The following is a 27724-nucleotide window of genomic DNA, read 5'->3' as shown; positions in this document are numbered from 1 at the left end:
GTCATAAGCCTGGGTATTCTAGGTCTTTGTTTGAACTTGCTCTTCTATTTGCTAGATGAGAATTGTACACAAAAGAGGGAAAAACATAACATGACAGGGTTTCTAGTCTTGTAAGTTTCCATGTTCAAACATTTGCTGATTTAACCTTTAATATGCAACTGTAATTGAAACCAACTCAGAAACAAAAGCCATATTATACCATCCATATTATTATCATTATTATCTGTGTAAGTCTATTAAATAGTAGTATTTTGTCCTCAGTAGTCCTTAAGCTACTTATAATTTTGTTATCTCTATTATTTATTCTTATTTTGTTGCAAAGATATCTAAATCTATATTTAGATATTAAAATAAATATTAAATAATGCTAATAGGCTATGATGACCAAAGACAAGCAAATCTCAGAAACAAAATACCTTTTGGAGAGGACATAATATGAAAACATTAAAAAATTATGAATTGAAAATATTTTGCCTTTCTTGCTTAGAGTAGCTTTGTGTTTACTTTTTTTGTGACTTTATAAAAAATAAATAGCAACCGTGTTTTCTGTTTTCCAGTTTAATTGCCCCTATAGGCTTTGGTACAAAAAAATAATCTTGCAGAAGGAAAAATTCAGGCTGGTTCTAATTTCTTTTTATTTTCCCTCTGTGTAAATCCAAGTCAGAACCCAGCAAATAGTACAAAATGATTTATTTTTATTTTGAACCTAATTATGGTACATTCACTAGATAGTATATTTAGCATCCAACTGCTATTTCCACAGCATATTTTGTTAATCAAAGATTTTACTGGTTTTATTTCTTAGTCAAACTTTTAACTATTTTGTGAGCAAAACTCCAGTCCAGATTTTCAATTTGAAAAGAAATGATAACCTTAATTTGGAATAAAGTACTTCAGCAGGGCTTTGTAGAGATGTGACAACATGTTTGGCTGCTTGTAGGACTTGAGTTTTATAACTTTCCATACTTCTTTAATATCAATTTTCTTCATGGAATGAGAAAAAAAGTGAGAAAACTAATCTACTCTTAAGGCTTTACTCTTTACTCAATAGCAATAGTCAGGTTAAAGGACTCCACAAGTATATATAAACATAATAGTCTGTGTTAGTTTTATATGACAAAACTCAATTCATTAGATCATAAATTAGCCTTTTATTGAGCACCTTGTGCTGTGAATACAAAGACTAAAAAGGCAAGGACTTTGCTCTCAAGGAGCTCACAGTCCAGGAAAAACTCAAAGATGCACGTAAACAAAATAACTAAATCAAGAGCATTGAGGACCAGAAAGCTAGCTTGTTCTGCAGTGACTGTGCTTCTTGTTGGGTGTCAAGCTAAAGATTATAACATATCCATAGCCTTGTGCAAACAGAGGAGTTTGCTAATCAGAAAAAATGGTGCATAAAGGTGCCCTGTGTACCCACAGGGCACACAGGGTTTATAGCAAAAGGAAGATGAGTAGACACTCATGGCTCCTTCATTTGCACCAATGCCTTCCAAGGCTTTTGGCTAAGGTTGTATTTGTAACTTTAAAAAATATCCCTTCCCAAATCATCTAAGTTTAATTTTCCATTCAAATTGGAGCCATGCCTGAGAACATGTGAGGGGTGGAAAGGAGAGAAGACGTGTTCATATACTACAATAGCCTCTTCTGGTCCCATATGGAGCCAGCATTGGGAAACCAAGCTGATGGCTGTCATCCCTAACTGAATTTTCGAAAACCCAGGTCTCATTCAAAGCAAATGTTGTAATTGAAATATTCAATTCCAAAGTTCATGTGGCCTGCAGAGGAAGCAGGTGAGAAAGGCCTCATGAAGCTAAGAGGAACAAGTCAATTCAAGAAGTTTCTTTTGAATTGCTTTTTCTAAGAGAGTGGCTGATGGTTAAATATATCATTTACTTATATTTTAATTTTGTTCTCTCACAAATATCATCCAACCATGTATTCATTCAATCATCCTTCTGATATTTATTGAATGCTCCTTATATTTTTACTTTCTTACTCTGTTATTGTACCTACATTATTTGGGGCCTCTCTACTTTATTGATGTTTATGAGTATTCACAAGGCTATCAGGAAAAAAATATACACTAAACATTCTTTAGAATGATTTTATTTCTGTTCTTGGATTACAAAGTTCCTTTCTCCCATGCCATACTTATTATCATCCTTCTTTGCCAGGTTCTATGGTTAAGATTGGACTCAAACATCTTCCTCAATGATATTTCTTAAATTTATGCCAAGAGTTCCTTACTGGCTCACTTAGATCTTTTAATCCTTCAGATATCAAGTGTTTAAGACCCTTGTCTATCTGTTTAGGGATAAATGTCTAACTATTTAATACTTTCATATTTTGTAGTCTCTCCCTCATTCAATGGGCAGTGCCAAACTCAATCCTTTACTTTTTCTTGTTTAGCACAATTTTTAATGCCTTTTGGGTGATAATGTAGGAGTGGAAGGATTTGCTTTTTAAACACTGAACAATATTAGGAATAGAAGAAGGTTAAAGCTATCCAAGAATGAAAACTTCAGATAATATTTCATTTTTTTCTAAACAATAACATTAGAAAAGGTAGCACAGCAGAGCATGGACTAGTTAGCTAACATGATATAGCTGCTGGAATCTAAACTAGATAGTATAGAAATCACTTATTTTTTGTACCTCAATTTTGCTATCCCAATCTGTTCTTTATCACAAGGGCAATTTGCTTCATGAATCCAGCTAAAAAATTTCAACCGTACTATTTATTACCTTACATTTTTTTACATTGAATTTTTAAGACTGTCTGATTATGGGGATTATTTTACACCTTCTTGCTTACCTCCTCCTCCCTACCTTCAGTCACCAAATAACCAGTTCAATGACCTATTATTCCCACTTGAAGAAAGTGAAATTGTCTATGATTCCAATAAACTGTAGCCCTAAATTACAACAGAAACAATTTTGTCTCAATTACTACGAATAAGACACTCAAATATTGAAATAAAATTCCCTTGCTCCTATTTTCTATTTATTTTAGGTTGAGAGAGATGGTAATAAGATCTCTGTCCTTCAAAGACCTTGGCCTCATAACATTTCTTGAGCTTTTAAGTCTTTTATCTTCTCTTGGAAAAAGCTGTTTTTAATGTTGAAACAATAAAAAAGGTGTCCTTACATGATTCAGGGGAAATCCAGAAAAAGATTGTCTATTTATAGGCATTCAGAAGAGTGCTATTTATCAAATTACATTTCACCCATAAACTATTTAAAGAATCTAATTTTTATTTACAATAAGGTTCAAGTTTCATGGAAAATTTCTTCAGGTTTCTTTCTGTTAAAGAAGTCCTTTCTTAGCCTCTGAGTACACTGCTCGTTGAGAATCTGTTCACAGAAAATAGGAGAGAGAGACAGGAGATTTTAAAAGATGGATGCATACAGATAGCTTGGTTGTGAGAAGAGAGGTATTTGTGAAGGAAAAATTGATAATCTGATAATCTTTTAATATATTGCTTTGATACAGCTCACAATCCTGTTAAATTCTGCCATGTGTGAATTCATCAAAGCCTTACCTCAGTCTCAAGGTTGGCTGTAGGACATGTGCTTTGAGCTAATGTCACATAGGAGATGAACTATTTCTCACTGTGGCTCCCCATGGGCACCTTGCAGGGAGCTTGTTTATTAGTCCACTGCAGGGTGGATGGGCTTATCATTACAAAGTCGTCCTAAAACACTGTCGTGTTTCTGCTTTATGCTATCAAATACTAGAATTTCCACACTTACAGGTGGGATATCTGAAGAATGGAATCAATATCTAGATACTGGAATAGAAATTAAAATGGATTTTGGTTTAGATCATAACATAATGACATAACTTTCATGCCAAAGTTTTGCAATTGAATGTAGTTATTATAAGTGTATTGAAGAGAAAAATGTGTCTGGGCTTTTATGTCGGGTTTTGTTCTGGAAAAACTGAAAATAGCTGATTTACCATTTTCTTCCATTTATTTTGTAAAATTAAAAAGGGACTTCATAGTTGAAGTGCTGGTGACCTTTTACAGGAATTATGCAGCCAGCCAAGCAGGGCTATTCTAATGGTTATGGGGTGGTACAATCTGTTTTACTGAAGGAGAGCCCTCTGGGCCGCAGAGTAAATAGTTTAACAGCTTTTCAAGAGGACAAATTTTATATGAGACTTTAAAACACTCTTTAGGTATTTAAGATTAAATATGTAGGTAAGGGCATTTGCAACAGAGGCAGAGGTGGATGAAGATATGTTACAAATGCCAGTTGCTAACAACTGCTCTAACTCCCACCCACACAATGACTGCCATGCTTTCTAGCTAGTTTGAGTTTGCAACACCTGGCAATTATTTTTTTTTCCATCCTTGCTTCTTGTCTAGGGTCCTTTGTATAAAACTAGTTATTGACTGGGTACATTGGTTTATACCTATAATCTCAGCTACTTGGGAGGCAGAGATTAGGAGGCTCACAGTGAGGCCTAAGCAAAAATGCACAACCCTACCTAAAAAACAACTAAAGCCAGAAAGTGCTGGGGACATGGCTCGAGTGATAGAGATAGCATCTGCCTAACAAGTGGAAGGCACTGAGTTTAAACTCCAGTACTGAACCCTGCCCTCCCCCAAAAGTAGTTGTTTTAAAAATACATCTTTTTTCCCTTTGTTTCACTTTCTTGTTTTTTTTATCTTTTACTCACTTCCCTTGGTTAAAATCTCTTTAAACATTGTTCCTGGAATATTGAGGAAGGCCTTAACCAGGGGCTTGTAGAGTTTGTTTCACTCATTGTTTCCATGAGGTAATAGCTAAATGAAGCACACAGAGAAGTAGCTGAAATCATGGCTCTAATAAAAGAATGCTTAATGGTATCTCCAGTCTTGGAGTAAATGTTCTCTGTGTGTGAATTTGAGGGATATTGCAGCATTATGACTTATGGCCCTGATCTTGGAGTCAAAATAACCTGGGCTCCAAGGCCTGCTGTGACTCCTCTTCTGCAGATCTACTTAACTTCTTCAAGGCTCGGTTTCCACCTGCAACTTGAGAATCAAAATTGTCTACCTCGTAGTGCTAGAGGCTACCACATAGCCTTCACATATAAGTTCTCCATAAATGATTTTTAAATTGAAAAACCAAAGATGTTTTTTATTTAATTATTTTATTAGGCAATTAAATTATCTGTGTGAAAGTTAATTTTTTCTTAATTTTATTGTATTTAATTTAAGACAAATTGCTTCCCTTAGTTGGTATGAACTGAGATTTATTATAAAATTCTGGTGTAAGAGAGGTAGAGAAGGAGAAATACTGTGAGCCAGTAAGGAGTTCTAGAATGATTTCAGAAGTTGCCTTGTCTTGGACTGGCACATTCTATAGGAAAGAGTACAGATCAAAAGCCACAGACAAAGTTCAGCATTGGAGGATATAGGTTTGGGGTAGAGGTGAAAGAGAAAAGAGAAACTTTTCATATCTGGAGGTAGACATCAGGCATGCAGTGATATTTATAGGAAGTGTGTCTTTTTTCTTCCTAAACCAGTGGGAGATGTATTTTGGTAGTTATGTTATTCAATAACTATCAAGCAAGTATCACTAAACGTGGCAAGTGCTATTGTTGACTGTTCTTGGCTCTATGTAGAGTGTGAGAGATACAAAGGCAAATTATAGTCCCTGCCCACAAAGAGTACAGAGTCTAAGCAAGTTCATAATTTGTTACTGAGAGAGAAAAGAAATATATCTCTTCTTCTCTCTTGAGGGAGGGCAAGAGAGAAGGAGTTACCAAGATAATGATTTTCTTATGTCAGTAAGAATAATCAGTGAGAATTGCCAAAAACATTTTTTTTAAAATGTAAGCTAAGTATTTTCGATTACAAGTATCAAAGGATATTTTAGAGTTACAATTATTCACACAGTTTGGTAAGGTTGTGAAAATAAGATTGATAGAGAAGAAAGAGATAATAGACAGTTTTGTTAGACAGGTCTGGCTTTGAGGTCTGAAGAGGCCAGGGTTGTGATGTTATGTCTGTGAGCAAAGGGTGCCAAAGCAAATACCTGAACATAATTTAAAAAGTAGATCTCTGCATCAAAGATATCACACTCAAGCATAAGCAGTGAATATTTTTTAGAATTTAAGAGAAAGCTTTTGCATAGGTAGAGGTAGGTGTGATATTTTTTGTTTAAATATTATCTGTTACAGCAAAAATCTTATGGAATACCTTATCCTAAATTGTCACTCATCCAGTTAAACAAATTCTTCATAAGTTTAATCATAAAATTGGTTTTGTATGCAAAAAAGGGCATCATTGCATCCTTTTAAAATTAAATGTGATAATATGTTATTTTGTGCCAAAAAATAAAACACTGGCACATTGTAAAAACTGTGGTGTATAAAGGACAAGCTTGTTGGTCACTGGAGTGGCCCACACTAGCATCATATTTGGCTCTTGAGCTATTCTTTGAGGACCAGAATCAAAGGACACTAAGTTGAAAGACTTAGGATGTAGGCACACTCACTTTAGAATACAGGTAGCTACTGTACTCAGAACAGTGCAGTCATTATATAGCATCCCATCTAGGTCTCTAGATGGCTTTGTTTAAAATTGATCATCTGCTGGGTGCAGTGGTACACACCTGTACCTTCCAGCTACTCCAGAGGTTGAAGCAGGAGGACCATTTGAGCCTACGGGTTTTAGGTTAGCCTGAGTAACATAATAAGATGTCTGTCTCAAAATAAAATAAAATAAAATTGCTCATCTCTTCATTTCTGTTTGATCTGATAAATCCATATGCAGAAATTATTTTTTGATCTTTTATTTCTTATTGTTTTTAAAATTATTGTTGTATTGGGGGTACATTGTGAGATTTACAAAAGTTATTACAATATATCATAGTTGAATTCACCCCCTCAAAAATTATGATGGCAATTTTTGTAATTTATGAGTGGTCTATCAGTTGGTCAATGTCTCATATTTCCTCTGGAGAATATTTTGATAAAAACTCTCTTCTAAATCTTTTTTAACCCTCTAATTCTTGACACATTAAAATAGAAAAAGTGAAAAAAAAAAAGAGCTTATTCAAGCACTGAATACCAATTCTCCAAAAACACAACACCCTTGCATTTGTAAACAGAGAACTATTTGCTTGTGCTTCCATTTTGTGATAGAACTTAAATTCAGCTGCTGAGAATTAACAAGATAAATTTCCCCTCCACATTTTATGCTGGTCTCCATGGAATTAGCAATGGTCACTTGTTCTAGATAATCATGCTTTTTACCCTGTCTCCACTCATCAGAGGACTGAGCTATAGGGACTAGATGGTTCTTGTGTGATCTGATGTCCAGTTTTACATCCATGCCTATCCTTTTTGATAGTATTCAGAAAAATAAAACTTTACATTGAGAATAAGGGAGAATGAAGTGGTTGACAAAGCAGCTGCATCCTTTATGCAATGGAGCTGAGGACAACAAGGAGGAAAACAAGGCAGAGGGAACCTAAATCTTAAATTTTCCAATATTAGTATGGGATACACAGGCTAAACTTTGAAGGAGAGGAGGGATTCAGCCTACTGATAACACTGTGGCTGCCTCAGAGAGAGCAGAGATATGCAGCAGAGCCAGGATTACTAGTCAGTGCCTCCTAGTAGCAGAGGCCTTAGTTAGTATTGCTTTTCTAATGTCTTAGAACTTGACAGGCAGAAGCCCCATGTTCTCAAATTCCTGTCCCAGATCTGGTCATTGTGCTGTTTTTCCTAGGGTTTGAGAGTACCCTGAGGTCAGACTGTGAGATAAAAATACATTATGAAACACTTATTTTAAAGAAAAGGAGACTTGATTAGTTATGAGAAATTTATTATGATGTTATCCAACCAAACTCTCCACGGAAAATGAATATGAAAATGTCAACAAATAATCTGCAACAAAAAAGTGGAAAACAGATGAAAGTAGAAGACAGATTATTGTATCACAATTTGAGTATTTATCAAGTCAAACATTTTAAAATTTAATAAATTATGCTTTTAGCCTATAGTTGTATTACTTTTACCCTCAGGTTGATAGAGGTACGAACACCACCAGGATACAGAACCATCCAACCCTGCCCCACCCTCACCCTGGTAATCTCTGACTGATCTGTTCCTATTGCTATGGTTTTTCCTACTTCCAGAATGTCATATAAGTGAATTAATACCATTTGAAAACTGGATTTTAAAAAAAAGATGTAACAGAGCTTTTTTCCCCTATGTCTTAACTGTATTTATAAAAATTCACAAACAAATACGCATTTACACTTTAAAAAAATCTTTGAGGCAGTTTGACTTTTTTTCTGTCTTCCTTTTAGCTGTCACCAAGGAGTATCAGTTTTATTTCAAAGGCCATTATTGTGGCTCAATTTTTAATATTGGGCTTTTTCTCCTTAAAGATTAAAAAAAACCATTTTATTAGTTTTACAGGCGTTTCATTGTGGCATTTCCATATATGCTTACAATGTACCTTGGTTAGGTTCCTCCCACCATCATCCTCCCCCCCTCCTTCTCCCCACCACTTAAAATGATTTTGACAGATTCAGTGTTCTATCTCCACACACATATATAAAGTAAATGGACCATATTCACCATCCTTCACCCTCTCCATTCAACTTCTCCCTCCCACTAGTATTTTCCCCTAACAGGACCTGCTTTACATTCCTGACCGCCATTGTTTAAATGTTTGTTCATTGTTCAAAGGAATTTTGCCATGGTATTTCATCTGTGAATATATTGTACTTTAATCAGTCTAACCTCCTTCATTAGTCTTCTTTACCCTCTCTCACCTACTCCCTATTATTCATCAACTTTCAATGTTTCCTATGCTTCCTTCCTACACAGATGCAATGTATTTCAGTGTTAATCACTGTCCATCATTCTCATTTTCTTTTCCTTCCCTTCCTTCTCCATTCTGATCAAACACTTCCACCATTGAAAACATGCTCTCTTTCTCTCTCACTCTGTGTGTGTGTGCATGTGTGTACAGCTATCAATGTTGATGTGCATATCAATTCCTCGTTCTGTTATATTGCTGAGTAGTATCCCATTATATGTGTGTACTACATTTTGCCCACTCACCCATCAAAAAACACACAGTTATCTCCAGTTTGGACTCATTATGAACAGATATTCTATAGAAACTGTTATGTACAGGTTTTTGCACAAACCTAAGTTTTTATTTCTCTAGGTAAATACCTAAAAGTGGGATTTCTGAGTCATATGGCTAAGTATACACTAAAATGTAAAATAGCTCCTACTTCTCAGCTATACATTTTCACATACCTACTATAAACCAATGTGTAAGGTTTATAGTAATTTCACATTCTTGCCAGGACTAAGCATTGACAGATATTTTAATTTTTAGTTATTCTTATGGATGATGAGTAGTGTCTCATCATGGTTGCAACTTCAATGCTTAATGCCATTGAGCATATTTTTATATTCTAATTTGCTTCTTTTGTGAAACAGCTGTTCAAATCTTTTCCTTTTTAAAATTTGGTTGTTTATTTTAGTTTTTTGAATTTTTGGGACTCTTTGAACTCCAGATACACGTTGTTAGGTGGATGATTTGCAAATTTTCTTCCAGTCTATAGCTGTCTTTCCATTTTCTTAACAATGACTTCCACAGAGCAAAAGTTTGGGTATTTTAAATTCTTCCTCTTTGCTTTCTTTATCTTTTACCCTATACCTTAATATAAATCTTAAAGAAGCACTTTAGAGAGTTAGTATTAATGATTAGCAGATTAGCAGGGTGAGCCACACAACATAAAAGCATACCCCTAGGAATACATACTCAGTTCCTAATTACTAGAGAAGCAATAATCTTCAGCAGTCTCTTTGATTGGAAAATACTATTGTAAGACAGTGACCAACATTATATAAGACTTCAAGAAAAAGTTGAAGGACACCTTTTTCCTCTCTGAAATCTGTTCTCAGGAGGCCAACCCATTAATCTTGAAATTGCTGTCACTGATTGAGACTTTTATAATGCAAAATTAATGTTTGTCAGCATCCTTTTAGGTTGCTCTGGAGATTAAGTGTAGAAAGGGATATTCTGTTTGATCTGCACAGGCAAAGCTAAATGGGAGAATTGAAGCAATTATCTGAATAATTCAATAAAACTCTCTCTTTTATTTAATTATTCAAATAAATCCTTATTTTTCTTTCTTTGCTCTGGTATGGAGACTTGTCATCTAATTTAGGTTTGAAAAGTGACACACACACACACATACACACACACACACACACACACACACACACAGAGTAAAGACTTAAAGCTTTTTAATGTTTAAGCTTATTAGAACTCCCAAATCAGCTGAGGTTCTAAATCTCTGATCTTCCTAGCAGTTTTGAATATGACCGAAAAAGCATGATGTAATCTCATGTTTTCACACACAATTCTATCCCCTAAAGAAACTACTACTTGCTCCTAATTTTCAGCTGCCAACATCTGCAATTAGAAATTGGTAAAACAATTACACAAACAGCTGCTAGAGACACAGTTTACAACAAAATGTCAATGTGTTTTTGAATGTTGAATTAAAAATCCACTCATTTTCATTTCAGTTATCACTTAACCTTTCTGTCAATTAACCAGTCATTCTGTTGAATAGTTTCCCAAAGAGATCACATCATATTATTTTTAGTGAAGAGATAACAGGACTACAAGGGACATTCATCTATAAACACAAGATTGAATTACAAAGTCTGACATCTAGATGGCCTCTATGGTTCTCTCTATCTCTCAGACCCTAGGATTATAATCAAAGAACTGTTCTCCAGGTTGATAAATATGATCATTCTTATCCATGTGGTCTTCAATTCTTTTTAGCAAAGTTACAAACACTCCTGTGAGCTCCCCTAATGCAGAAAATGCTCTAAATGCATTATATAAATTCAGTTGAGAAATGTTATTTGTCAAGACAATGGTTTTTCCCAAAATATTTCTAAAAGCAGTGTCATGTGATCATGTAGGTATACCATCTTGCCCACAAAAGTGCAGAGGAAACAGAATCACAATATTTTTCTTAGTTGAATTTCAAATTAATATAAAGGTCTCTGAGATTCTTATGGTAAGTAAACTGCTAATACAAGAATTAACTCTCTTAAAAATGTTATTGTGAAATGAGATTACACTTTATGTATCTTAATTCATCAGTTTCCTAAATTCATCCAACTTCTATTTTCCACAAAAGAAAATTATTATAATAGACTAATCTACTTCTGTTTGTCTCTTTTAAAGATAATTAGGGTGTATTTCAGAATTCTCTGAGCACATTTTCTCTAGCACTATTTGGCTTTTAGGCAGAGTGCATTCTGTGGAGTCACAGGGAGAACAGAACAGGGAAGCTAACATTCTGAAATGCTTCCAAGTGAATCTTAGCCCCCTTCCCCAGTAATCACATTTGTACACATGCACACATGGCCTGAGAGAGCAGTTCGTCAGAGAGAAAAGAGTTTGTCTCAAGAGATTTCTTAATTAAAGGAGAAATAAAACTTAAAAAACAAGGTCTACTAGGTTGATATTTGTAAATTCTAAAGTTAATAGGCCAATGTAGTTTATATATATTCCAAAGTTACAGTGTTGATCTCTTTTAAATTGCTATATTTTGTGTAGGATTGTTTTAAAACATTGAATTATACTTATCATTACTGTTACTGAGAGCAAATACAGTTCATGGAGTTCATTATACTTTCTTCCTTATTATAATATGTATATATATATATATCAATATATATATAATAGTACCTCATTAGTATACCATTAAACATTTTTGTGACTCTAATTGGTTTTTTAAAATAAAGCTTCTGCTGATTTCCCAACTAAAGCTTGAAGTGTCAAGTAGAAAGTTTTTTTTTTAATTACTTTGTTGAAAGTAATTTCAATACAATACAATAAAGTAATTGAAAGTTTAAATGTACTATCTGCAATAAAGGAACATTTAGCAAGAAGTATTCTTCTGTATATACTTCGTATCTTTCACAATACATTGTGATATGAAGTGGTAAATACTTACTCAAAAGAAAATGAACAGAAAAAATGCTATATTATTAACTTATATCAGTTGAGCTTTCCCTATAATTGTTCAATAAAATAATATAAAAATAGAAGTAAACCAAAAGTAAAAGTGATATTAAGAACATAAGTCAATTATATTAGTGCAAGGAACTGAATGTGAAAAGCAAGCATGGAGGAAGTACTATGATAGAGGAAAATGCTTTGTATGGTCCTGGACTTGTCAAAATCCAGATAATTGTACACAAGTGATTGAAATTCAACGTATGCAAACAAAAGCATAAAACTTAATGAGTAGCTGTGGTAAAAGAAATTTTATTAGACATTAGAAGACTTCAGAAAAGAACTCTAATCACTTGGAATGACTCTTGCGTTTTTTAGTTTTTCTTACAGAAATGTGGGTTGATAATTCTGCAACAACTTTACATATATACTGGGGTCTAACAAATAAATAAATGAATATTGGTGGTAAGGGCAGCCAAGTTTCTGACTTTCTTCTGAAGAAGAAAGTTACAGATAAACAAGAAAGAAAGTATGGAATAAACCTTACACTGTTGGAGTAGAGTGAGAAACATCACTATGAATTCATGTTTAGCTTAATATAGATACAGTTGGATAAAGCTGGAAAGAATTATAGACACTCAAGTTAATCTAACACTGTCTCTGAGAGAACTGGAAGCATTGAGAGCCAATAGCAATGAGCCTCATCTCATCTTAGTCTTTGTTTCTAGATATTATTCACTAAAAAAAGTAACAGGGATCCTTGGAAATATGACTGATGGTCAGATATGGGCAGGAAGGATACAAGATTAACTTGCATATCTTTTAGTATCAGAAAGGAACCAACCTGACAGAGCTCTCAATGATTAGCACTGGGAACAATTTGAGCAACAAAAAGATGTGGAATTAGATTGTAACTCAAAAGATATACATGAATAAATTAGTGATTGAATTAAGAAATGAATCGGGGAAAGAAACAAATACTTCTTAGAGAAGAATCCCAAACAGTACATGTAGATATTGCCCACTATAAAAGGTGAAATTTAATTCCCTCTACTCCCAGTGAGGTCTAGGTTTTGTGACTCATGTAGAAAGAATAAAACAAGAAAAGTGAAAAGCAATACCTTTTTGATGAAGAAACCCAAATGCAATCTTAATAAAGTGATGAAGTTAGCATCACTGCAATGCCATGGGATATTATGTACTTCCTGATATAATGTGATATACCTCTGTTGCATGCTGTCAAAAACCCATAACTAAAAAAAAAATAACTACAGTGTTATAGTTTTATGTCCATTTCAGTATAGTTTGTAGTTATTCAGTCAAACACCAATCTGGGTTTTGATATGAGGACATTGTGTAGATGTGACTAAAATTTAAAATCAGTTGATTTTTCAGCAAAGGAGATTATCCTTAACAATCTGGATGAAAAGAACTGATGTTACATTGAGGAGAAAATAAATTCTTAACTGTTTCTTCAGCTCCTGCCTGAGTTTCCAATCTATCTTCCTCAGTGTGATTGATATGGCACACTTTTCTAGAGGGTATGGTGCCTAGCATTCACTAATGAGGGTTGTGAGGTTCCCACCTCACAATGATACATATGTTTATAATATGTATAATTATAAACATATAATTGTATAATTATACCAATGTTTCTGATCACAATGCAAAGAAGAATATATTTTCATATATTATTTTTGTGTCCCTGCTGATTTGGCTAAAGTCAGACAAAACCTAGCATTTAGCTAGAGAGTTGAACTATTAATATCTTCCCCAAGGTCATAAGTTTGTTCAATTCTAAAATATTTATTGAGTGTCTATTTGCGTGAGACAGTATTCAAAGGTACTAGAATAAGTAGAATAGATAAGGTCTTTCTTTTTACAGAAGTAATATTCTAGTTAAGAATAATAGAAAATAAACAAATAGACAAGAACAAAAATAAGATATTAATAAGAGCTGTACAAAGGATGGAAAGAGATAATGGATATGTAATCAACTGGGAAGTCATTTTAGGAAGACCTTGATGAGACAAATTAAAGATTGAATAGGAAATAAAAGAATAAAAACTGTGCCTTACAATATTTGTTGGGTGGGGGTGAGTAAAAGAGAAAAGAGTATATAAACGTCCAAAAACAAAACTATCTTGGTATGCTAATATTTTATTGCAAAAGAATACAAAAAATAAGTGTATATTACAGATAATGTAGCATTTTGGATATATTTTGGTAGTAGGATCAATGTAAGGTGCGAATGTATTAAGTGAAACTGAATTTTGTATCCCAATTGGGGTTTATAAAGTCACTTTATGCTAAGATGGAGAAACCCAAGGGAAAATCATGTTTGAAGGAAAAATATCAATAATTTTAGTTTGGTTACATTACGTTTGCTTGCCTATTAGATGACCAAAACAAAGCTTTGGATAGACAGATCAATGTTTGCAGAATTTGAAGAATATGTGGGTGTCAGGATCATATGTAGATTTGAGAATTATCTGCATAGATAACCCTTACATAGAATATGTAAGGGTGTGGACTTATAGAAAGGCCAAGACAAGGCTTTGGAACATTTTAGCACATGGAAATTGCAAGTACAGAAAAGACAGTGAGCAAACTCTGAGAGAGTAGTTAGTGAGGTAGGCAAAAAACAGAGGAAGAAAATTTTGTGGAGTAAATGTTTAACTGAGTTGAGCTGACATCTGAAAGCAGGATTGAATCACTGTCTCAGTGGCTGGGAAAGGATATTAGAAAATTCTCTGTTTCTATCTCTTGTTTAAACACTGATCACATTTGTCTTACTCAAGGCCAAGAAGGGTGGATAGAGAGAAAAGCAGCAACAATAACAATGAGATGATGGGTGGGGAGAGAGAGAGAGAGAAAGAAAGAGAGAGAGAGAGAGAGAGAGAGAGAGAGAGACTGTGTCAGTTCTAACAAGAAATAGAAAAGAGTTGTAAGAATCATATGAATAACAAACCTCTGAAAATTATCTACAGGATTTAAACTAACTTTAGGATATTATTTAGAGCACTCAAGAAGGAAGTACAAAAGATATGTCCACTATAAGATACAGTAACACAATCTCTAAGAAGATATAAATGAGATAACAAATAAAAAAATGAAGAGAATCATGAGATGAGGTAGGAATTTTTCAAAATGGAAAAGAAACAGAATATTCTTACATTTAGATTGAAAATTCTAAATAACAGAGCTGATGTTGTTGAAAATGGACATTGAGAGGGAATAAATTTAACTAAATTCTTCAGAATACAATAAAAATGATAATGAGTCAAAATAATAAGCAAGAAGGTGGTAGATTTGAAAGAGAATAGAATGCCAATTTGTGGGTAAAAAGAGCTCAGAACAAATGAATAAAGCAAAACAAAACAACAGCCAAATCAGTAATGTTTTCCTAAACTGAGGAAAGACATGTTTATACTAAAAACAAGCTATCTACACCAAGCCAGCTACTGTCTACATTAGACATGACTTTACTATGCCCAGCAACTCTTGTTCTAGAAGATGAAAGTTGTGAATAACTTTATTGATCACTCCAGCAACTTCTTGAGAGACCCATCAACTTTTTAACAGGATATAGTAAAGGAAAAACTACATCCCATGATACCTTTTTCAGCTATCAAATTTATTAGATAACTTGGAGAACTTCAAACACTCATATTTAATAATGATAGGAAATGATATTACATTTTTAAGAGTGAGAATGGTATTGTGTTATGTCTTATTTTCCAAGACATTTTGAACCTTTCTCCTAAAAATCTTCTAACTGTGTATATCAATACTGTACTATTACATCACCATCTTGATCCAAATCCCAATCAAGCTTCCCCTTCCTCCCACTGAAAAAGTGACCTTGAGATGGACTTGTTCTCTCTCATATGTGGAATATAGATCTAATACTATATTATGGAAAACTGATCACACTAAGGGGAGGTCACATACAAGGGGGCTTGGGTAAAAGAAGGAAGTTAAGAAGATGAATATGATTGATATACTCTCTATACAAGAATGAATATAGAATTCTTAAGCTGGCTGAAACCACCATAAGAAAGGGACTAGGGTATAATGAAGAAAAATAAAAGAGATGAACCAATTGGGGTCATAATACACATGTACCTGGAAATATTACGAAGAAACTCCCTGTGTAGCTACTTTTATCTCAAGCAAGCAAAGATATCATTTTTTTCCTTTTTTTGTCCACAAAATTGGGGAACAGGAAGGTGGGACAAGTCCTGGTCAGAGGAGGAGGTGAGGGTTGATACTCGTGGGTGGGGAGAAGTGACAGGGAAAGCAGGTAGGATGGTGAATACAGTGCAAAAAATGCATACACATGTATGCAAATGTCAGTACCTGTTGAAACTATTCCAGGAATGGGAGGAGGAAGAGGATAAAGGAGAGCAGTGAGAGGGGATGAATTCAAATATGATATATTTGATACATTGTAAGAACTTTCATAAATGCCACAATGTACCTCCACTCAGCACAATAATAAAAATAAAAATAAAAAAAACCTCGTAGGTATACTAACTTTGTTTTCTCCCCTTAGAGATTTCACTAGCACTGTGGAGTGAGACTTCTCCATTACTAAAGTCAAGGAAAATCTCAGCTTCTTATTAACAAGTCGATTTGGTGGCTTTTTGGGAAGACTGTATTCAAGTATGGATGGAAAAAGTTCACTCTATTCCAGGAAAAATGCAATGAAAGCATATCTCCACCTATTCACAGAATAAAAAATATTGAACTGCATATATTAAAATACCTTGTAAGTATCTCAGCAGACACATGCAATTTATCTTTAGAAAAGAAAATTCAGTTTGGTTTCATGTTGTCTGATGCAAAGTGAACATTAAAAACAAAAACATTATTGAGGTTATAAAAAATTCTGTGGCCTAAGAATATTTTATCTATTCAACCTGTCAGGTAACAGAGTAATAAGTTCAAGTTTTATTAAGAAAATATGCTATCTATCTATACTCATAAAAAAATTCAATGATATATTTCAGTAGAATGAGAGATGAAGTATAAAGTGCTAATCAGAGAAAAATTGAATATTTTATTGTTAAAAAATTAAAATGATTATTTTTGACAGAAAATAAATACCATACACAATTAATAATGTACTAATAATTTTCTTATAATAACAATAATGATATCTATCAAAGACATGAGATTAAATTAATAAAGGATGAAAATGGAAGTTGGAAACTGTAAGAAAGTAAAAATGTAAAATACTAAACAGCTGATATAAATGAGACTTGAAACAAAATTTTCCCCTTGGAATTGGCATTTAAATAGGTCTTTATAAGCTTTTATGAAAGGAAATAGTACCAGAATGAAAGCAGGAAAAATACTTCCTAAAATTCATTGAGTAGAGCATTAGGTAAGGTGAAGAAAAGTTAAAACACTGTTGAAAATAAGTTTTTGGAGTCAAGAAGCGGCCATCTCTGAAATGGCATAGAAACATAGTAATGTGTTTGGATTCTAATGATGCAGATTTGTGTAAGGAAACCTGGAGTAAGAGCAGAGGCAATGTAACTAATTAGAAGAGCTTTGAAGCAATCCAGTTGAAGAATGGTGGTGACTTGGACTAGAGCATTGGCAAAGATGACAAAAAGCAGTAGGGTTTTTGCAAGATATTAGAAGACTGAAATGGATCTGCTTAGTATTTGATTAAATGGTAAGATTGAGGGAAATGGAAGAATTAGGGTTTGTGATATCAGTAGATGATGGTGCCATTTACTGTCATTGAAAGCTGGTGGAGAATGCACAGTGAAGTCTGGGCTTGATATACAGGTATGGGTCCATGCATTCATTTGTTCTACAACTACTGAACAAACAGTTGTGTTCATCAGGTAACTACCTGGGTTAGTTAGCTTTCCATAGCTGGGACCAAAATACCTGAGAGAACTTAAAGGGAAGAATTATTTGTTTTGGTTTATAATTTTAGAGGTTTCAGTCCATTGTCCTTGACTCCACTGATTCTGAGCCCGGGTGATGCAGAATATAATGACAGCAGGAGCATGTGGCAGGGGCTACATATATAATGCTAGACAGGTAACGAGAGAGAGAGGAAGGAAGGAAGCAAGGAAGGAAGGAAGGAAGGAAGGAAGGAAGGAGAAAGGAAGGAAGGAAGGATTTCTCCAAAGATCCAGCCCCAGTGACTTACTTCCTTCAGTTGGGCTTAACCTTCTAAAGTTTCTACAGCTTTTCTACAGCTATACTACCTTGAGGTTTCTAGAACCTCCCAGATAGTGCCAACATCTAGGGGCCAATAATTTAATACATAAGCTTGTGGGGAGCATTTCAGATTCAAATCGACAAATAGGCACTGGTAATACCATAGTGAGTAAGACAGACACTATTACTGCCCTCACAGAATTTCTACCTTAGGGGGCAATTTAAATGTGGAAACCATGTTTCTTGGAATTGCCAAAAGAGATTATCAAAATACTAAATTTGGCCCCACCTATGTGTAATAATTTGAAAATTTCAATTGATTATTATGGAAGCCAAATTTTGAAAATCAGTGGATCACATTCCTGAAACATTTCACTGGTGAGATCATAATAGAGAAGTGGAAAAAGTGAAAAGAGATAAGGGTGTCATACAATGCCAACATTTACCAAAAATGTAGAGGAAGAGCAGTTTATAAAAGAGACAAATTGGTGGCCAAACCTTTAATAAAACCAGGATTTGTTTTGACACCTACAAAAGAGAATCATTAATGTATAAATTTTGGTTAACATTTGAAATGCTACCAAAATCAGTAAAAAAAAAAATGTAAAATATATTCATTGGATTTGGTGTCTCTAGTGGGAACACATTTGGCGATTTTAGATTGGCAGGTGAGGATGATCCTGCCAGCAGCCAACAACTTGTCCCTGAAACCTGTGAGGAAAAGGGAAGGAGAGAGAGAGCGGGGCAAGACGAAGGAGAAGGCAAGGGAGAGGAGAGGAGGGGGCAGAGAGAGATCCATGTTCTAAAGGAGGCTGGAAGGAGAATTTATTAAAAGATAACTAAACTAGTAGATAACAAAACTGAAACTGATAGGAAGGAGACACAGAAGATAAAAGTAACTTGTTCAGAAAGTCTTAGGAGATAGAACACAGAACAAGGATCTAATATTGATTTAGTAAGACTTAATAAGAACCAATAAAACAGGCAAGAGGAAAGGAAAAATAAACTTGGTTGTGTTTAGGCTAGATAACTATAAAAGCACAGACAACTGTGTCTTTGATCGTCTGTAAACTGCACCTGGTATTATACCTGAGACACAGGAAACTCAATCACTGCTTATTAAATGAATAAATGTTAAGGTAGTAAAAGCTGCTCATCTTTAATTTCTCTCTAAAGTAACAATTAACAACTCTACAGTAAAAGAGGAGGTGGGGTTAAGAGTAGCATTATCAGAATAGAAAAGCAGGGAACAGTCCCTGCAGGGAAGAGCAACACAAGGTTGCCAGACACCATGCAATCATCATAGCGTCTGTTGGACAGAGGTTGCTTTTTTCCATCAACATCCATAGGGAGATGAAGAAGGCAGCAATTAGGTTTTTCTATTCCTTCCAAGGACCTACTTTGAATTTATAACAGGTCTTTGTTATCCTTTGTTTCCTGGAGGATTTCCCTATTAAATTGAGAACCTGCTCTACTCTGCTATCCTGGCATTAACTCTGTACTGGGTGATGTAAACCTCGTTCTGTCCTCCCTGAGGCCTCATTCACTCCATAACACCTTTCCCAGTGGAACAAAACCCTCTGAATACTTTTTGCCAGACTCCCAAGTGTCTTTCCAACTTCTCTTATTTGACTTTGAGTGCAAGTAAATGCTGGAGTAGTAAAATTGTTGTGTGATTTCCATTAGTGAAATTTAATTAATCCTGATTACATTCTGTTTCTAGTATTCATCCAGAAAAATGCATTAAATCTACAGGGCCAAGTTGCAGCTTGCTTATATGTTGCTTTTGTGCAAATTAGAAAAAGATGCCCTTTCTAAGCTGATCAGTTACGAAAAACAAAAAACATACCATTGTGGACCAATGCAGCACCAGGAAAAGTCTGGAAGAACAAACAGTATATTTGGTTTGAGAAAGAGGTGCTTAGTCTTCTGGGAAGGGACTACTTCAAGGCAAGGAAGCTATGTGCAATTAGCCCACAAAACAGAGGTGAGACTTGGTTCTCACTCACTGCTGTGGCTAGAGCCTCTGTGCAGAGTGGAGGTTCTGATGGATCGTAAACTGATTCATACAAAGTGTATATGTGTTGGAGGGTAATCAAAATGACCTTTTCATGGAAAAGGTCATTTTAATGTTCTGAATTCAGGTCATTATTTAAATACAAAGATGAGTACTGTTTTGTTTCCCGTTCTATGTCTGTTATAAAACACTGTCAATGACAGTACAGCAGTTTTGGAGTTTTAGTGCCGTGCATCACGTCTGTTTTATCCTTGTTTAAATGACTGAACTGAATGTTTTTGTTTATAAACGTGACAGGAAAGGGAAAAGCCAAAATATTGCACAACTAAAAAAGCCCATTGTACTGAATAATAAAACTGCCAAACAAGGTAAATTGTGCGACAGTGCATGAATTTATTTAAGGAAGATAAAAAGACTTTGTTTCCTAAAATTCTCCAATAGAGACATTAAATCATATCCCAAATCTGAAGTAGCAGATATTAGATGTCAGATGCATGGGTTGTTCATTCATCTTCCCCTTTCCTTGATATAACTCAGCTCAGAACAAGAAAGAAAGAACTAGCTGTGATTAAGATGCAGTCTAAGTCCCAGTTCTGAAGGCATTGACAGCAATGTCTGAGGTAGCAGTTCCCAAAGTCTTTGTGCATGGCTGAAGAAACTTCATGATGGGGAGAGAGTCAAAAGGCATCAGTGGATAAGGTAAGGTATATATATAATTTTTTTTCTCATTAATCATTTTGTTTGCCACCCCAGATGCAGGCCTAAAGCCTTTAGAAGAAATACTTAAAATTTCATGAAAAATTATTCTACTTCTCTTCAACTTTGCTTTTTTTGAAATTGTCTTAATAAACACTAAGCAAATTTTGTGATAATCTTTGTGGTTTCAAAGTTTCAATAGATTCTAGGTTAGTTAAGTGAAATCCCTTACTATCTGAGGTGATAGCTTTTTCTTTGAGATTGTCCTACAATACAAATATAACATAATCTAAAATATGTAATTCTCAAACTGCACGAATGTCATTCTAACATTGTGGCCCTGTTTAAGTGGGGAGAGGCAATTTAGACCCAAAACAGAAATTCTTCATTCATTTCAATGCCAATTCAATTCAACCATCTGAAAAATTACTCAATTAAAGTGTACTTTCTGAACAAAAGTGATTGCCCACCTTGGAATAGCTCTCCTTTTTTACAGCCTTTTCTGTAGGAAGGCTGATAAGGAGATGGCTGACTGGCAACATGTGTGTACAAAGACACACTAATAATCCTGATGTGCACTTCTGTACTTAAGAAGTTTGCGTTTATGTATAACTCTTGGATATTTGAGTTTTAAGTTTTTTTTTTTACATTAGAGTGTTCATATATTCATTATATATTTCTTACAAATTAAATTTCAAATATAGAAAATGATTAATTTACCAAATGCATTTTTTAAAGCCTGAACTGAGTGAGCAGTTGAATCAATTCAATCTTTAATAAAGTGCCTACTTTAATGAGTGCCTGCTAGGTTAAGCCGGGATGCTGGAATGAATCATACCCATGCTTGGTCTCCAACAGTATACAATCTTGTTAGAAGACAGAGAAAAAAGACATAAATAATTACAATGTAAAGCAGGTCAGGTGAATCATACAGGAATACAAGGTGAAATGAGTTCAAAAGAGAGTGTTCGCATCCTTTGAAACTACAAAAATTATCTGCAAAACTTTGAAATTTATGATTGAATTGAAAGATGAGTGAGATTTGTAAGGAAAAAATATCACACATGAGGAAACACATAAGGCACAAAACAGAAAGATCTTCATAGGAAATGGTTAATTTTGCTAGAAGAATGGTTTTATATAAAAGAATGTTAACAATTAAGACTGATAAGTATTTCAACCTTGGAAACTAAATTGCTATAAAGAAAGATATGAATGGGATGGACTAGAGGAGAGGATAGCGTAGGAAACCTAGAACTATGATACAAAGGAGAGACAAAGAGAATTAAGGTGGTAACAGCAAGAAAAGAAATGAAGGGAGGCATATGAATGATTTTCTCAAGGACCAGTTGTTCAAAACTGGCATTAGCTAAGAGACCAGTAGTAACCGAGACTGAGTTTGGGACCAAGGGAATGATGCTGCCAAACTCAGAGACAGGGTAGTCAAGAGGGAAGAAATGACCATGAAGAAAACAACATTTTTATTTTGTGATTTTGTCCATTAGAATTGTTAGTGGGACAGTCAGGAGTAAAGTAGATATCTTTCCAGCATCCATGTGTCAAAAGCCATCATAATGCAACCATGGGTACAAATGTGGGTGTCATGTGTTCATGATGAAAGTTTAGAAGGGATAATGTAGGCCATTGCAACAGGAGAGAGAAAAGCAAGGGAAAGAAAGAACAGCAGAGACAGTATCAAGCAGTCAAAATATCAACTAGTGCAGAGAAACTGGGAAGCAGGAGGGCTATTTTTGGTGCTTACGTGCTCACTAGCAACATTAGTACCTTCATTCTTGTGAAATGAATTGGTAAAATGGTTTCAGTAGCCAAACTATGAGGTTATTTTGATAACCAGATGAAATAAAGTATATGAATCCATTTGAGAAAACAAAACACTATACAACTCCAGAATTTTAAATTAATTTTTATATCTATGACTTATTACTTGTTGAAATTTTTACTACTCTGCTTTTTTGTTTTTTTGACTAACCTCTCAGTGCAAGTGATCTGATACTGGCAGTGAAATTAGTAATTAATTTTGTTTATATGGTACCCAACACCCAAGAGCCTCTAGGCACATAGCCAAATCTTTTTTTAAATGTAGTCATTAAATGGAGGAAAAGAGCCAAGCAAATTCCTAAACTGGCAAGTGAAAAAAAGAGCAACTGGAAAATGGGGAAAAGGATTAAAAAATATTGACTAAGAGAATTTTCTCCATTATCTAGAGACAAGTTCACCAGACAATGGAAAAATTGGTTGTGTAACATTGTATACACTTACTCTTAACCTCTTGATAAAGAGAGAATGGATTTTTAAAAATATAATTTTGTATTAATAATATGACTAGTCTGTTCACTTATCAAATCCCCATGTTTAAGATGGAAGAGACCTTGCTGATCATGAGTTCCCACCTTCTTACTTGATTTGTGCTCTCTGTAGGAAGAGCTCTGGGAAATGTTTTATTAACATAGTGCAACTAAGTGAAGAAAAGAATCATTCCCCTGTGTATGAGGGACCCTGCAGATATCAGCATAGACACAAGGAATGGACCAAAGTTGTTGGCTGGACTCTTTAAATCCCTCCACATACATACCAAGTCTCTTCTTTCTTCTAGAGGGAATCATAGTGTAATTTTTCTGTAGTATTTTGACTCAGTTTTACCCCACGAGGGACACACGAAAGATTTCTTTTTTAATCTGCTTTCTCTTGCCTTTTCCCAGCTTCTGTTGCTTTCTTGTTTTCTAGTAGTACCTTTAAATGTTTCTAGACATCATAGATGTGATATGACTCAGAGGAATATTATTTGAAGACTTAATTTTTTTCTGTAAGAAATTTGGCACACTTTAAACTTTTCTTGCATTACATTTGAAGCTTTCCCTAGGACACACACATTATATTTGAAATGGCCACTATATCTCAAATCCCATTTCCAATGAAATAGAAGAGTTTCTGAAATTAAACTTTCTCCACAAATAGTTATTTGATAATTTTAATAGAGATTATTCATTTCCTACTTAAGATTTTCCACCTAGTACCCCTGTGCTATGCCAAGTTTTAATCAACTATATTCACATATTTGACAATAAGCAATTTGAAAATTGTGAGATGTTTATCCTATATGAATCCTGTTAGTTGATACCTGATTTTCTTTTTTTTTTCCCTTAGGGGAGAGTGTGAATGCAGTTCCCCACTTCCACAAATTACATAGTCAATTTTCCTATATTTGGGGAAATTGCTTGGGTCAGCATATCCAGAGTGCAATGGATAAGCCTCACCCTGGGAAAACCACCCTTGTGATCATGGAATCTCCCCTACAAGGTAAGTGTGATATCTGATTTTTTAATTGCACTGATCAAACTATCATTATAATATATCAATATGTGATATCATTAGCAAGAACATCTGGTTAACTACAGTATTTATTTCGTGTAAGTATAATTTCTCACACAATTAGCTTGTCACGTAATTCTTAAATCCTTAGTTTTCACAGGTGTCTGTTTCTGAGAACAGCTTAAAATGTTGTTGCTTCCAAAGTACTTCCATTCAAAGATGGAAAACATTGAGAACAACTGTATGGAATTGTATATCAAACTTTGGAAGTCGAAGCTTTGGTGTCTGGGGCTGAGAGAGATGGTGTGAAGTACAGTGAGCCCTGACAAGTTGTCCTAAGACTCATGCTTATTCTGATTATAGCATGAATTGAAGATTTGATCTTAGGCATGTAATAAGTTCTGTTGTACTTGAGTTTTCATATCTATTTTATAAATAAAGCAGGTATATTGCAAAGTAACTATAACATGATATACAAATGCCACATGTGTTATTCTTAGTTTTTTTTTCCTATAGTGCCTTTTTAGGCACCCATTAAATAATTTTCAATAAATGGTAGCATGAACTTTCTAGAGCAAGCCAAATACAGTGATTGGTGGTAATCAGACATTTTTTAAGGCACTGAAATATAACAACATACATTACTATTAAATTTTATTTCTTAAAAGAGATTAAGAATTCTGTTATTTAGAAACCATTTTTCCTTGGTTATCAGAGATAAAACATTTCAAATAAATGTCACAAGCGAGTTACAAGACTGTCTTGTAACATTGGTTATAGAGTTCTGAAACAGAATTGTATTTCAGTCTCAAAACCAGTTTTAGGGTTTAGTGATGTTCTTTTCTTCTCCTTTACAAGAAAAACTGGTCAAATCTAGTTACATTGTTCATTTGACATTCTCTCAACAAAAGTTTTGTCAGTGAGGTTTGAATCTTTCCTTCTTCAAGCAAGCAAAATGAGACAAACATTTGTAAAAGTTTTCCTACAAAATGGACACTTCTTTCTGCTCTATTTTTCTTTTTAGGGAGCAATACTGTGAGGGCACTGCCTGGATGCATTTGAGGGAGGTTTCTATTTTTAAGCTTCTTAAAAAAAATTTCCTCTGTTCTTTGGGAATCATCTTAAGGGATTTGTCACAGTTATTTTATTATATAGAGTTAAAATACTTGGTTCATTTAGTACTTGATAAAATATGGTAGTAAAACAGATTTATTTATTTTCTTCAATATAAATGTATCATCCCCAGAACTCACTAATTTCTTGTCATTTTCTTACTTCTCCAAACCCCCATGAAGATATTGAATTTTTACAAATAAATTGTGCATAAGTAAATTCTTCTTGTTTTAATCCAAGTTCCTGAGCTGAAATTTTTTTAAAATATAAATTGCCCAAGGATCTTTGGTTTTTACATTCCTATCAGATTTCCTTCTAAATCTATAATCATGCTGAGTGAATCATACTGTGCTCAGTTCATCATCCACAAGAAAAAAAAAGGAGGTTTTAGTTCACTCTGCCTGGGTTTGACTTCATAGCTGGAGGAAATCGGAAGTGCTATTCAGGCCAGATCCTAGAGCACAGATGATGGGTAACATTCTTGCATTCGATCACAATCTTCTACCATTCTTCTTTAAAATATTTTTTGAATCATTATTTAATGTGGTGGCAGATGGTGTGTCTCTCAGTGAAACCAAAGGCATATGGCAAGCTGTTTTCAATAGTGTTGTGCCACCTAAGTTGTAGTATTTATTTTTCAAAAGAAAAAATAACTTAGCTTCTGATACCAAGCTTTGCATGTAGTCACGATTAATACATAATTCCCAAACACCATACATTTTGAAATTTCTAAAAGATTATAGCAAATAATTTCTTGAGGTTAGTAAAAAAACTGTCAGGTTCAGGAAGGTAAAAACTGGCTCTCAGATGGATCAGACAATTGTAAGAAAGAGATAACAAAGGAATTTTTTAAAAATAAAAGCCAATAGATCCTATAACCTAAGAGGATATTAAGTTTTCTAAACTAGGTCATCTGTTCAGGTTAAAAAAGCATATTCATTTTAAATGCAAGCCTTTTAAAAATCATTTATTACCTTTTTCTGTCTGTTCATTAAGTTAGAGGTTGAAACGATTCTTAAATTATTTGTACACTTCATTAATTCTATACCAATAATTCATTTCAGAGCATCAGTAGTAAACTAAAACCAGAACAATAATGGCAAAAATTAAAATTCTAAGAAAATAACTCATACTCTTATTTTTTTTTCTTACAGCACAATAGGCCTTGTTTTCACAGAAGACAACATTCAGACTTAATGTTAAGTCACACGGTCATGTCCCTCTGGAGTTCACAGTTTTTGCATACAGAAAATCAGCACCATGCCACAGGGACAGCTGCTGTGATAGCAACCCTAATTGCCCAGGGCTGCACTCTTGGGAGGAGGAAGGGAGAGGTGGAAGGAGGAAACAGTGTAGCTGTGCTCAGAGACTATTCTTGTGAGTAAAGCAACACGTACAATCTGAGCAGTGTGTATGTCTGAGTTCAGTTGGTTTTATTTGCTTTGTTTATTAAATGAAAAGAATGTTCCAACTTTCCTCTGCAGATACGTATTTTGCTTTTTTTAATGGAATTCACTTTGCTTATAAATCTTAAAGCTTTTGTTGAGCAAATCTGAGGTCAAGCTGTTACATTATGAGTAGCTCCTATAAGACAGGTTGATAATCATCTCTTTTCCTTGACAAACTCATTAGAAACTACAAGATGTTATATATATAAGTCCCTTTTTTTCCCTTCAAACTTCTAAGAGAATTTTAGTATTCTCAGATTTCTCCTATTATGAAGTGTCATGCCACATCCCGTACATTTATTTCTTTTCAGATTTACTGTATTTATGTTTTTCATCACAGTTGTAATGTCATAGATCAAAAAGGGCAACTTAATGGAAATTTTACATTAGGTATCAGTTTTTTTCACTTCTATTTATTTATCTATACCTTCTTGCACTTGCTGTTTGTTATACTGTTTAGATATGCAAAGGAGTTTTCAAAAATACCTTTTTTAAAAATGTAAATAACTTCTTTCTGGAAGTTCTTACTTGTTGGAAGAATCTCAGAATTATTCTCACAGTGTGATATCTGTGACGTCTAGCAGTCTCCCTCACCCATGTTTCAGCAGGTAAGGAGGATTGGAGTATTTTTTTCCCACCTGAAACTATATACAATGATTTTCTGTCTGCTGTAATAAACCTTGGTGTATATAGTTACACATTTTAATAACTAAATGTAAAAGAGTAGCTATTTGGAACTTACTTAACATTTGTATAGCATCATAGTTAAAAATAAATAATCTGGAGCCAACTGCTTGCATTAAATCACCGGTCCTTCATTTGTTATCTTTTTAACCTTAGGAAAGTTACTTGCCTGCTTTGTATCTTAATTTCCTTACCTATAGAATGGGAATAGTAACAATACATTCCTT

The 27724-nt window shown here is 34.2% G+C and overlaps 1 long non-coding RNA gene and 1 other non-coding gene across 2 annotated transcripts in view; one reads left to right on the top strand and one right to left on the bottom strand.

The window, feature by feature from the left end:
• Nucleotides 1-26789, top strand: part of LOC141424067 (uncharacterized) — an 83971-nt gene extending 57182 nt beyond the window's left edge. The window contains exons 2-5 of the long non-coding RNA XR_012448892.1: nucleotides 16579-16794; nucleotides 20764-20925; nucleotides 24088-24240; nucleotides 26520-26789. This is a non-coding gene — a long non-coding RNA (uncharacterized lncRNA). The remainder of the gene's footprint in view (nucleotides 1-16578; nucleotides 16795-20763; nucleotides 20926-24087; nucleotides 24241-26519) is intronic.
• On the bottom strand, nucleotides 24085-24248 carry LOC141415765 (U1 spliceosomal RNA). The gene has a single exon (XR_012440722.1). It is a non-coding gene; the product is annotated as a U1 spliceosomal RNA (small nuclear RNA).
• Nucleotides 26790-27724: the final 935 nt, after the last annotated feature.

Source organism: Castor canadensis, chromosome 1, assembly GCF_047511655.1.
Source record: "Castor canadensis chromosome 1, mCasCan1.hap1v2, whole genome shotgun sequence".
In the NCBI taxonomy this organism is placed as follows: domain Eukaryota; kingdom Metazoa; phylum Chordata; class Mammalia; order Rodentia; family Castoridae; genus Castor; species Castor canadensis.
The sequence above is the reverse complement of the archived record's forward strand: the minus strand, read 5'-3'. Positions and strand labels throughout refer to the sequence as shown.